Genomic DNA, 14,554 nt, shown 5'->3' with positions numbered 1-14,554 from the left:
CCTAGGCACCTGATCCCACCTCTGGTGTGTCCAGGGGTCCGTGTTTGCCCAGCTATATATTTTTGTATTGTTTATAGGAGTTATTGATTGATCACTGTTCGTTATCTTCACCTTGCATGATAAAGATTTGTCATATCATTTTGTTGATACATGGCCTAGATAAGCCTCAGTACTAATTTAAAAACGTTAAAAATTGAAATTCCCGCCATCGATAGAGGTTGCCATGAAGCGGAACTCTTTTGTATTGAAGACAACAAAAATCAATAATTTTGACGTCACACCGTCTATTCCGGTTTGGATAAAATTCTAAAGTCATCAAAGATGTGCTTGTGGTAGATTTTAAGAATACATTGTAAATAGTTGGTTGCCTTCCTGTCAAGCAGTTAATTGCACTAGTGCGAAGGGGAGATGTGTAAAAAGGTTTTTACCGAAATTCCTGACTCAACAAGGTTATTTGAAAAGAAAATCTTATGTAAACTGTGTATCTGTCATTTGCATAATGACAAGTTGAGGTTTAACACATGTACATCTGCGGCTCGACTAAACGTTTTCTTTTCTTAAATTCCTCTTGTGAAAGAACAGGCTCAAATATATACGACTCCAGACTTAACTGTTTGTGACTCGTCATGTTTACAGTGCTGCTGCTAAAATAGATCGGAACGGACGGTGTGACGTAATGAATTAATCTTCAATGACCGCTCTCTTAGCGGCGGGTAATTTGAATTATTATATAGCTAATAAATAGTCTATTATAAAATCTAAAATCTAGAGAATGTTAGCGTTCAATATCCTGAGAATTTATTGAACTCTAACTTCGCAGTGCGTAAATTGTATGCGCCCGAAACATTCCGAGTATGGGCGTTCAATAATGTCGTTACTGTAACGACGTAAACAAGCCAAAATGGCTGACGACGGTCCTCCGAATCTGACAGAGCCGGTATTTCATTTTGATATTTACCTAAGCAAAATGTTTTACTGTACATAAATTATGATGTCTCCATTTACAAAATCAGTTTGCTTCATGCATTAATGACGGGTGCTGTTATTGCACACCTTCACCTTAGATGCCAATATTGGTGAATTTTCGTCTATTTTGGAGTAGTTTCAATGAAAAGGGATATAATTTAACAACTAAATACTTTAGCTAAATAATAAAAGGGTTATTGAACTTCTATAGGTGAATATTGGCACTCGTTGGCTGTCAAAATGCACTCGCAAGCTCGTGCATTTTCACAGCCAACTCGTGCCAATATTCACCAATAAAAGTTCAATAACCCTCTAATATAAGATAGATAAATGTTGATTTAATTGTTAAGCAAGGATTTTTGTTGTTAAAGACTATCTTTTACGATACCAGTAAGTAATACTTTAGTCAAAAAGGCAATAATGTGGTAAGGGTTTCCTTTCCCTTTGATATCCATTTTCAATAAAATGTATAAGTACATGTACGAAGCAGATTTGGGAGATTGTATTATATGTTATATATCGAGTTCACAGGGATATATCGAATCGACAAAGGAATTAAAATAATTATTGTTAAGAGCCTGTGCAGCAAAAATTCATGCAATATTGTCCAAATCGTAGATTACCACATCATGATGAAATGTGGTGGGTAGGTAGACATCCAAAATAGTAATTGAAAACTTGTTATTTACGAACATGGCCGCCATATGCAGCGCCATTTGTATTTTGCATAGTTCATCAATATCAGATGTAAAAATCCAGAAAAGAGGTATATATCAAATGTAATTTATTTCACTAAAAGATTTTTTTTTTCAAAAGTACATGTATTTCAAAGTAAGAGCAGGCATCCCTCTTCCAAAAACGGCATAAGTCATACTCAAACATGAAACAAATCAAAGGGCAGACAACTCCTAGGAATTGGCATATTGCTAATTTTTCATAATGAAGAAAAATGAGCAATTGAAAGGATCAAATCTTCCATGAGCAGGCTAGGAAATAATTCATTTTCATACTATTGTCAAAATAGACTACTAAATATCATTAAATCATATTATTGAGCTTGACATTTAAAAATCAAATGAGATATTAGGGTTTAGATAATGCCTGTTTAAAAAAACATGTAGAAAAAGGTTATGTGTATATCTATATTTTTAAGCCAAAATTAAATTTAAACATCATGAAATGAATTACATAACAATAGCAGACAATAGCCTTCCAAAATTGATTTTAGTCATAATCAAACATACAACATATCAAAGGGCAGACAATGAAGAAAAAGTACATATTCAAAGGAACAAATCGTCCAAAAGGAGGCTAGGTAATAATCATAGTTTACACTTATATCAAAATAGGCTACTAAACATCATTACAGCATATTATTGAGGTTGGTTTTTAAAAATTAAATGAGACACTAGGCTTTAGATAATGTCTTCTTTTTTTTTTTTAAAGTATTCAAAAATGTCATGTGTACATTTATGTTATTAAACTAAAATTAAAGTTATACATCATGAAATGAATTTCATAGTTACAACTGACGATAACCGTCTAAAATGACAGAAGTTATAATCAAACGTACAACACATCAAGTGGGAAGACAACTCTTAAAAATTGGCAACATGCCAATCTTTCAGAAATTAAGAAAAAGTACATATTGGAAGGGTTAAATCTTCCAAGAGCAGGCTAGGAAATCATTCATTTTCACACTACTGTCGAAATAGACTACTAAACATCATTAAAGCATATTAATGAGCTTGGGATCTAAAAATCAGTTGAGATATTAAGGGTTGAAATAATGCCTTTTTCTTCAATAATACCTGCAGGTTAAATGTACCTATACATTTAGGTTATTGGACTACAATTAAACTATTCATGCTTCATTCAATGAATTCCATAGCTACAAATGACAATGGTCTTCCAAAAGTAACATTAGTCAGTATTAAACATACAAGACAATATAATACAAATGGCAGAAAGTCTTAAAAATTGGCAATTTTGTACAATGACTGTACTTCACATTAACGGCCAATGTTTTTTCGATTGCAAGCTGTGAAATAATTTTTTCATATAGTACTTTTATTATGATACATTTAATATTACAGATACAATTAGTAAGTTTGGCTTTTAAAGATCAAGTGATATGTTAGATCTTTTTTACTCTTCAAAATTGTTGAATGCACATAAATTCATTGACTACAATTATATTCATAATTTTTCAACATATTTTAAAGTTATAACTGACAATGATCTTAGATATTGACAAGTCGAAATTAAATTTGCAAAATATAAATGGGTAGTCAACTTCCTCATACTTTAATACAGTTCTCTATGTTCGCCGTATCTAGGTCGCTTATTTTACAAAACACAAACTTCTGACTCTAACTGCCATTTTGAGAAACGCACTAAAGACCCAAAATACCTAAAACTTTAAAGAAGGAGGAAATGGGCAAAAATAATCTAAATGAAATAAAATGAACAAAAACAAAAAAATTAAGAAAGCCAAAAAATAATGTTCAATTTCTTCTCTAGCTGCAACATCACAAGAATAATGTTTTGATCAATTTTAAGGTATTTGAGATTTTAAATCTATCGGGTATTTAGTGCTTTCATTAAAATGGCAGATTGTGTCAACAGTTAATGCTGCTGAGGAACAATAAGTCGTGTAACGTCTTCACAAAGAACATTATTAAAGTATGAGGAAGTAAGTAGCATATAATTGGTGTGAAATTTTAATTGACAGGTCCGAAATCTTCCACACTAGTCTGAATTTCGTTGTTGTCATAGGTGAGAAACGACTCCGTGACCTGAACCGGTAAATGTCCTAGTAAAAATGTACAAGTGAAATCGAGAGAACAATGACGTATATCTTTGTTATTTTAAGAACCCGTGACTTGCAATTCGGCATGTAAGTAGTTAAAGGTTTCATCTATCCAGGGAAACGACAAATTACGCATAGCATACCTAGTTTAAATTGTTTAGGCATTTGAAGCGAGTGGTTAGTTTTTTTTTATCTGGATCAGAGTTAGACCCCTTTCTATATTTATGGCATCACATAGTTCAGGCCCAAAACGGGTTTAGTCCCTGTGAGTAAATATAGATATGGCGTGACATACATCCTGATAAGTAAGAGTGCGCAAACACGTATACAAATATACATGAGCACACAGAGTGAAATACAAAGGAAGTACTATAGTACTACCATTTGTCATGGTTAGATAAGAAAATGAAATCTTTGAATTCGACATAAACAACACTGCGTGCAGTTTTAATTTAGTGAACATTATATTCATGAACATCTCGTTACATATACCACTGACCATGTTAAGTTATTGTAAATTAAATCCATCAGTGGTATCATGATAAACAAAATTAGAAAATAGGAAATTAAGTCAACTACTGTACTAGCGATAAGCATGAAAGTAAAATGTACGAAATAGCTACAAAATTGGAACGTTTACAAAGTACACATCAAATTGAACAAGTGGGGTAAGGAAATCTATAAAACTGCAACTTCATAGATATGAAGCGTTTTTTATACATAAAATGGGCTCTTTTAAAATAGAGCCATTATTTTTTAAAGTAATTAACACAAACACAGTCTTTCCCATTGTTATTGAATTTGGTGTGGAAGAGAGAGAGAGAGAGAGAGAGAGAGAGAGAGAGAGAGAGAGAGAGAGACTGTATATGTGGTTACGTGAGTGAAAGAAAGATTACATGGGGTGATTGGAGGGCAGTGTAGGGGTAGCTCTGACTTGTCTGACTAGATGAGGCATCTATAGAGGAATACTACAGTTTTTTGGGGTGTACCCATGTCATGTTTTGTGCACGCTCCCCTCTTGTAGGCCTACCCTTTTACGCAAAAATTATTAAATGGAAGAATAGGCCTATTCTCTGCACACTTAAAACATGTCGAAGGTTTGAAGAGCTGTTTCGAATCGGAATAAGATGTGCTGTGATTTTTATAGGGGCGTCCATTATCATTTGATTGTTAATTGAAGGCTACTAAAAGTGTCACATTTTCCTTATCTATTATCCGCCAATACGCAAGATCGTAAATACTGAGTTAGCGGAACTTTCTTGTAAAGAAGTCCGGAAAAGCGTGTCGATCCTGGGCATTTTTTGTTTATTCAAAACATGGCATCGGAAGACGATTTAACATCCATGTGCTTTCCACAATTAAAAGTATTTTTAAATGTGTGTAAAAACATTTGGATACAGGAGAAATGAACTTCTAAATTTAGCTCGCGAACCTATATATTTTGACGCAAGTTCTACTCAGCTTTGGGAATTCCCTGGCTGACAACAGTGGGAAAAATCGACCACATTTCCATTAAAATATATCAGTTGTGGATATTTCTGGGTATTATGTTTCTTTCTTGATTCATTACTACAGTCTACTGCAATGCAATAATAGTACACCATTGTTAAAATCGGGTAAATCGATCACGACAAAAGTTGCAGAACTGGTATTATTTACCAACATGCCCAAATTCTCGCATACTCTGGGTCTCGAGAGACTTTGAAAGGGGAAAGTAAAATTTAAAACCAAGACGGAAAAAGTAGTCGCGATCTTGCGTATTCAAAAGGCTCGTTCGGTTTGATCAAACCGGAAGAAATTGAAGAATAATTTGGAAATGACGAGGGAGGAGGATTACAAGGCAGTAAGAGAAGGAAGAGGAGTACGTGCTGGAGGAGGAGGAGAGAAGCAAAGCTCGGGTTTGGGAATGGGAGCTGGGTCTGCGACCACTCGTGCTCGAGTATATGCAAGGTGAAGATAACGAACAGTGATCAATCTCACGTTTTGTCGCCGGCGACCAATTGTGCAACACGTATCGTCGCCGGGCGACCGAATGTGCCATGAGGGTGGACACGATTGGTCGCCAATATTAGTATGTTCTGGGTATAGTCAGTTTTTAAATCGAGGTAAGCTACTGACAAACAAGTTGATGGTACAGGGGCTTCAACAGTCTCGATTGAAGTCAGCATTTCGCAAATTCTATGGTCGTTATATATAACGATCAAGTTCGTCAATACAACCTCGCATTAAGTCAAATGCTGTCTGACGTGTTTCATATCGATTGTTAAGCCGTTCTTGGCACACTGATTTTGACTGCAGATAACTCCATTTACCTGATCAGGATATAGGGCTCACGGCGGGTGTGACCGGTCAACAGGGGATGCTTACTCCTCCTAGGCACCTGATCCCACCATTGGTGTGTCCAGGGGTCCGTGTTTGCCCAACTGTCTCTTTTGTATTGCTAGTGGGAGTTGTGAGATTGATTACTGTTCGTTATCTTCGCCTTGCATTCATATTATATTCTGACCTTGAATTCGCCCTTAATTTGAATGCGTTTAAAAATTCCTTCCTGTACATAAATAATCTCATACTACAGAAACAGTGACAAAGCTCAGGTTCATCTGCTATGAAAAAACGAATATGATTTTTTTCTGATATATAATCTTGATATATATATGCGTTTGAGAAGTTCTGGGCCCAATTTCTATATTGTATATCAACGGTATGATATGTATAAGAATGTGGACAACCCCGGTAATTCGCTGATGATTGTTGAGGTGTTGTTAAATTATAGCATGTTTAATTTGAGTATGTATTTGTTCCAAATACTTTCCAGGTTAAGGATATTTATTTTTCTTCTGAGTATATCTATGAAAATTCAGATGGTTACCCGCATGAACCTGAACCTTTTTTCACAAATAGCGCCTTTTGCTGTTTTCCAAAAATAATGTGTTTAGTGATATTCAACTGACGTCACGGGAAATTACCATGAGGGGAATTTACGGTAGCTCAGTCTGTGATGACCTTTCAGTAAACTACAAGGATTGTGTTTCCTATTTCTCATTACACACAGTTTCTAAAGTCAAATGGCCCAAAATATCGATGATTTCACTTGGAGCTCAAACCCTAGCATTCAAATAAGGAATAGATTAACAAACCCAAAATTCACTCAGTTTGATCAGCAAAATGATTTGTGTCATATGACAAGAGCTTGAAGTTGGCATAAAATTGCAAAAATGCCATTTTCAATCAAAATTCCCCCAATTCAGGTAGTTTTCCTTCCAGAAAACATACAGCACATGCATTCAGCAAATTCATATTCAAGAATGTTTTTTATCTTAAGATTATACACAATATATATAATTTTCATTTTGCTCGACAAATGCGCACATGTTGTCCTGAGCAATAATCTGTATCCATTTAGGAATATCATTCTGATTTTGTTGACATAGTATACCTGGCATATATTTTACTTTCCTAAAACGCTGATTATAAGGTTAATTCTAGACACATTTTATAAAGAGAAATTTTTTGGTCCTTGTTATGTATACAATCGTACCTTGTTATACTAATTTATAGGAGTGATAATGAAATTCCTTACTGTTTTGAAACTGAAATACCATTGAGTAGACTTAGCGGTAAAAACAATAGAATATAAACCATTGTTATCATGGAGATATAACTGAATTGAACATACTTTATTGACATGAACACAATGTTATTTACTATTGACTGACTGATGTAGACTGGTAAAATACAATTCTCAAGATGTTGTGCAAAAAGTGATGTATGATATAACAAAACAAATCGATGTTATATGATGTAATAATATCAAATATGTAGCCCTAACAAATATTTCAATATCCCACCTCTGGTGTGTCCAGGGGTCCGTGTTTGCCCAACTATCTATTTTGTATTGTTTGTAGGAGTTATGAGATTGATCACTGTTCGTTATCTTCACCTTACATATGTAAGAGTTGAAATGTCAGGTTGTGACAGTATTTTGGTTCAGTGTGAGCCCTGCTGTTAACAATTGTAACATAATCCAACCCTTTCTATTGTCGAAAATATATGAGGTTTATAACATGAGTACTATAATTATTTATCAGAGACCTGCAATGTAAATGACATGAATGCATATTTCACTTGTAAATAAACATGCAGCCTATCAATTCGTACTATATCTAAAGTGCAACTTTAATGATATTAGCATTTTCTGTAAAAGTCTGTCTTTATCTCTTACCCACTGTAATGAGTTGTCTTTTATACAGTCAGTATTCCTTGCATGGCTGTGTACCTCTGCCGGCTTTCGTTTTTAATACTGGTTTTGCGATGCCCGTCACATTGGCATGTTATTGTGTTGCATCTCAAGTAAATACCGAAGTCATCACGACGCCTAGTGTCTAACTGTCTATCGTAAATAGTCCATTTTGGTACTGTACACAAGAAATGCCATGTCGCCGATATTTCCAGACCTGTTTGAGCGTCTTAAATGAGTTGTAGTTTCTTTAGAACACTCATGTATCTCATATGTAATAGAAGACAAAGACACATATTTACTTGAAAAATTTATTTGTGTTTGGCGTAATTGGTCGCGGTGAATTCAATTGGACAATAAGTATATGGGGCGGCCGCCGGGGCCCCCAACAATGTACACACAAGTGGTGACCCCAAGTGGGCTAAGTTGTGCATTGGGTAAAGCGAGTTCTCAAATGTACAACGCCACGCACAACGGAAATGTACAATGGGCCAATATCCCATTAACAATGTCACATCAATGCAATATGATTGATCAATGGGCCAATATCCCATCAATATAAATGCCCAATGTTGAGTTCAATGGGCCAATATCCAATACACATGTTGGTTGAAAGTCGAAAAAATTAATGTTTAAAAGATAGGTGAAAATGCGCTATTTGCGCAACAGCAAATATAGAAGTTTCAAATCACAAAATTGATCCATTTGAGGTGGGGTTTGACGACAATGCCACATGCACGCAAGTGCATCCGCCACCAATAAGTGACCCCAATATTGGTGACGGCGTCACAACTCCACCTCAAACAGTCACCGCTCACCAGCGCCATAGTAATTATTATTATTATGTTTATTCAGATAAAAGCACGTTAGACAAAGATTAACAATTGACATGACACAATATCACATAAAATAACACATTCTATAAATAATATCACATTTTGCATTTACAGTCACAGATTGGACTTTAAAATTGTCCCAGCACTAGGCTCACTTAATAAACATAACATAAATACTGCCCTTTATCTTGGATAACACAAAAAAGCCAACAGACTTATTTCCATTGCATGGGGTCCATTATAGGATATCGACAAAAAATGTACCAAAAAAAAATATATATATATATACATGGTTAAATAATCTTAAAGCATCAATGACTAATTGACTAGTTTAATGAAGAGCATTTAGGTACATGTAATTGCACTAGGTAGCATTGAAAATAGCTCATTATTATACATGTTAGACTTAAAATACAAAATGTGAAGTTCAGTAGTAAAAGAATTCATCGTCCTCGAGTCTTTTCATTTCTTCCAGAAGGTGTAGTTTGACCATTCTTTTAAAGGTAAACTTATTGTTGGCAAGTTTGATGTCAATAGGAAGGGCATTCCAGTCTTTAACCCCTATATAATAGAACGAAGAGGGCTCTACCCGAGCAATCCTAGGGACCACAAAGTTTGACTCGCTAGAACGTGTTCTATATGTACCAGAATTTTTCGTGAACATATTGTTTAGATAGTGAGGAGCTTTCCCATGAAATATGTTATACATGTGATTGAGTCTGAGCTGCTTAACCCTATGAGAAATATTCAAAAAATTCAAAGCATCAAATTCTCTGAATGACAAATTATGTCTTGGATTAAAGGTCAAGTGTAATAAAAATAGATTTGAAAATAAAGTTATAATTCATTAAAAACCGTTTTGAAAAGTTTATTGATGTGTTTATGTTTTTTTTAAATCCAGGTAAATGCGCAAAATACCTATTCCAAAATCGTTGTTTATAGAGACGAATGAAGGGATTGTCACCCTTTCTTATGAGTCATCTGAGACAATTGTAGTTGTTTACGCCTGTATATCATCGTTTTAATTTCTGTGAGAAATTGCCAGTTTTAGCAACACCATGGATAGTGACGATCACGGGGGCTAAGCCCGTTTTGGGCCCGAACTCTGTGATACCATAAATATAGAAAGGGGTCTAACTCTGACACAGATAAAAAAAAAAACTAACCACTCGCATCAAATGCCTAAAAAATCTTAAACTAGGTAAGCTATGCGTAATTTGTCGTTTTCCTTGCAAAGATGAATGTTTTAACTACTTGCATGCCAAATTTCAAGTCACTGGTTCTTAAAATAACAAAGATATACGTCATCGTTCTCTCGATTTCACTTCTTTATTTTTCCTAGGACATTTACCGGTCCAGGTCACGGAGTCGTTTCTCGCCTATGACAGCAGCGAAATTCAGACTAGTATGGAATATTTCGGACCTGTCAATTAAAATTTCACATCAATTATACGCTACTTACTTCCTCATATTTTAATAATGTTCTGCGTGTAGACGTTACACGACTTATTTTTCCTTAGCAGCATCAACTGTTGACAAGATCTGCCATTTTAAGGAATACACTAAATACCCGAAATGTCTAAAACTTTAAAGAAGGAGGGAGTGGGTAATAATAATCTAAATGAAATAGAATAAACAAAAACAAAAAATTAAAAAAGCAAAGAAATAATGTTCAATTTCCTTCTCTAAGTGCAATATCACAAGAATAATGTTTTGATCAGTTTTAAGGTATTTGAGAATTTAAAGGACATAGGAGACGGTTTTTAACAATACGTTTTCTCTCCATAATTATCAACTTTGTTTCATATACTCCTCATAAAAAGACTTTTTAAAGATTAAAAACGATATTAACTCGAAGAAATTGAAGTGCAAAGGTAGTCGGAATAGAAAATCGTTACACGATTATCGTTCCTGATTTCCTGAATTTGTGACGTCATAAGAGACCACACTCAGATTTGCGAATCAAAACAAAAGCACATCCATAGACGATTTATTCGCAACTGGAGGAGTTTTTTAATGGGGAACCATAGTTTGTTATACAAGGATATCACTTTGAACTCATAATCAATGTAAATGCCAGCCACATCGACGATTTTTCATCGGAGGACGAACAAGAAGATCGATCAAGATCCTATTTATTCCGAATTGGTTGAAACAATACTGACTGGTTAATGATAAATGTATGATAATTTCAGAGTACATTCTCTGGTGACAATAAGAGAAATATAGATAGTTATTACTTGCGCTTTCTAATCCCATGCAGACACAGCGACACAGCATCGGGTTTTTTTTTTCCAAGGGGGTGGGGGGGTGAAGGTTGACTGACAAAAAAGGTGGGCACCCCCTCATCCCCCTTTGGTTGTATGTGCCCAAGTTCCACCCTGACTCGGATATATTTTATAGCCAGATCGAAATTTCCTTTACACACATCGTGAGCGCCGTTTTTAATTAATTTATTTTCATAGGATTTTTACAAGTATCGTGTACAGCTATTTTAGTTTAACAGGTGAATCTAATAAATATAAATGGCTTTAACATTCTTTTACAATAAAATTTGCGACATTAAGGGCTATATGAAGAATAAATTACCATAACATTAGACGCTATAAGGGCTCTTTCTTGCGTATAATGGTTGGAACTGGAAGCCAGAAGAAGAACGAAATCTTCGTCTGGACCAGTTATTGAAGGAACTGTCGAAAAATCCGAATGTCCTGACTGTTTTTGTAGGCCATGCGTTATGGACGAGTCACACAGACAACTTTAGGTAGCCAAAGAATTTTGGAATATGTTGAGTCATCGTGGGGTGTGGGACGATGATCGGTTCATAAGCTGTACATAGCCAGAAAATCTCCACAGTATGCAGGAACTCACGTCGGAAACTGTATGTTTGGCTGTCATACATCGTTGGATACTGGGTATCCGACGAAGGCAGTCAAATGGATACAAGAAAACGTAGAAAAAAGAATAATCTGCTTAATTTATCAATGGCTAACGTTCTCATTTATACAAAATAAATTTATCGAGCTTTAATTCTTACATGTTGATTCATTCAACCGACAGGTTGTTCAAAATCCTCGGCCTTTAACGTTATTATTTGTTTAATTTTTTTACCCTAATAAGGAAACCAACATGCAAATTAGTGCTTCATTTAAAAAAAAAAACATCCCCCAACTCTTGCATGACCGTAAAAATTGGTTTATTTCACCCGATACAAAAACTTGTAATTTCAATATGTTCCACCATTTGCTTTGAACATTCTTTTTCAAACAGAAAAGAGGGGGGGGGGGGGGGGTCTGATAATGCAACTTTCAATATATAAAGTTAGACCTATTCATCTTCAATTTATTTACTTATGTATTCAGAGAGAAAAATTCTGATCAGAAGAGCTTCATATAACTATTTCATAGTCAGATTTCATTTCTAAACTAATCAGATCATGCATGTTTATACTAAATTATGAATATCTGTACTACATGTAGTCTACCGTCATTATATACAGTCAACGTTTTCCAGGATTTTCTCGTCTTCGCCGTGCTTGCCGTTGGTTTGTAGCCTAGTCGAAAATAGTTAGAAATGCATCTGGTCGAAGATTTAATTTCATAAACCTATTAGTTTTTGCCAAAGTAGAGTGAATACAATAACGAAACTGATCCTCATCAACCCCCGTAATCGCGTAAAATGATTGTCAAACAACTTCAAGTTCTGTGTTCTCGGTGTAGATTTCACACCCAAGTCTTTCTGAACGTTGGATCATTTAGACAAAAGTATATAGAAATACCTGACTTGCTAAATTACTCTTGAATGTAAGCACATTGAACATTTTGACGGCTAAAACCCGCAGTTGTTAGTATAAACAAATACACATTTGCGTCAGGCTGGTCTCTTTTGACGTCATCAAGCAAGGGGGATAAGTCATCTTACTATTTTGATACTTCACACCACGGCAACATTTGACGGTCTGTAGCGCCTGTTACCTTACGATTTTTTTCTGAATGACTTCTTTACATATGTTAAGTAATTAAAGAAGAACATATTTTCATGCAAATCAAATTTTTTTTGAAAATCATCTCCTATGACCTTTAAGTCTATCGGGTATTTAGTATATTCATTAAAATGGCAGATCTTGTCAACAGTTGATGCCGCTGAGGAAAAATAAGTTGTGTAACGTCTACACGAAGAACATTATTAAAATATGAGGAAGTAAGTAGCGTATAATTGATGTGAAATTTTAATTGACAGGTCCGAAATCTTCCATACTAGTCTGAATTTCGCTGCTGCCATAGGCGAAAATCGACTCCGTGACCTGGACCGGAAAATATCCTAGTAAAAATAAAGAAGTAAAATCGAGAGAACGATAACGTATATCTTTGTTATTTTAAGAACCAGTGACTTGAAATTTGGCATGCAAGTAGTTAAAACATTAATCTATGCAAGGAAAACGACAAATTACGCATAGCTTACCTAGTTTAAGATTTTTTAGGCATTTGATGCGAGTGGTTAGTTTTTTGTTTTCTTTATCTGTGTCAGAGTTAGACCCCTTTCTATATTTATGGTATCACAGAGTTCGGGCCCAAAACGGGCTTAGCCCCTGTGGTGACGATGAAATACTGTAGATATACTTGAGTTTAGGGATTCAATGTTTGTACTTACACCCGTTTCGAAACCATCAGATAGTAATATTTATATGATATATACATTTATATGTTCGACAAATATCTCATTGGAATCTCATTTAGAAATTATTTACCGGGCCAGTCCATCGAAAATTGGGAATAATATTGGAAAAAAATGTTCTATCAAAAGATAACCTTTGTATTTTACAAAATCGAGGCTAATCAAAATCAGACTTCATAGATACTCGCCGTATACTCTATTGTAACGATTGTGAGCGTATTTAACTAGATTGACGCTCACGTTTGTATTTTTTTATTATGGGATTTATTTGTATGAGATTGATCAGAATCAAATTATAATGAGTTTAGTTAGATATATATTTTACTGAAAAATGCCTTTTTGAAAAAAAAAAAAAGAAAAAAAAAAACTTATTGTGCACAACGTTATTTGTACCCCCCCCCCCCTTTTTTTAAAAAAAACCATCTACATGTAGATACAATATCATAAAATGTAAATTAGGCCTATTAGTAAATGTAATTTCTTCACAACACACGTCAAATGCGAAATTGATATATTACGGCACAAAGTTAACGAATTGTAGCATTTTCAGGTGTGAAATTTTGCCTTAATGATTGATGATATATATGTAGCACATTAGGAATGTAGCATATTAGGAAAAGGAAACAATTGTACCTTGTTTTCATAATGAACATGAAAAAAAAAGCTTTGGAAATTGGACTGACCTCGTAATAAATAAGGTTTTATCAAAATGGGTTTTTAAAATTAAATTCATTTCCATCTTTACTATATTTTATTTTTTCAATATATATATAGTGAAGAAATGAAATGATGACGATGAGTCCCTTACAAATATTGTATGAGTACGACAATATTGGAAAGATACTTCATTTAATAAAAGAAATAAAATCAATTCGAACTAGGTAATGGGTGACATTAATTTTTATGTGCAATCGCAAACCCTATCAATGCAGTCGAAAGTTGTCTCAGATGACGTCATAAGCTACGAGCGATAACTCACGTCACAACACATTTATAGATCGCTTAGGTAAAAGTTTGATAGCGCCGTGT

At 34.6% G+C, this 14,554-nt stretch overlaps 1 protein-coding gene across 1 annotated transcript in view; it reads left to right on the top strand.

Annotated features, from left to right (window-relative positions):
• Positions 1-14,554, top strand: part of LOC125675725 (ubiquitin carboxyl-terminal hydrolase 16-like) — a 50,267-nt gene that overhangs the window by 21,987 nt on the left and 13,726 nt on the right. The window lies entirely within an intron of this gene.

The sequence above is a fragment of the Ostrea edulis genome, chromosome 3, assembly GCF_947568905.1.
Source record: "Ostrea edulis chromosome 3, xbOstEdul1.1, whole genome shotgun sequence".
In the NCBI taxonomy this organism is placed as follows: domain Eukaryota; kingdom Metazoa; phylum Mollusca; class Bivalvia; order Ostreida; family Ostreidae; genus Ostrea; species Ostrea edulis.
The sequence above is the reverse complement of the archived record's forward strand: the minus strand, read 5'-3'. Positions and strand labels throughout refer to the sequence as shown.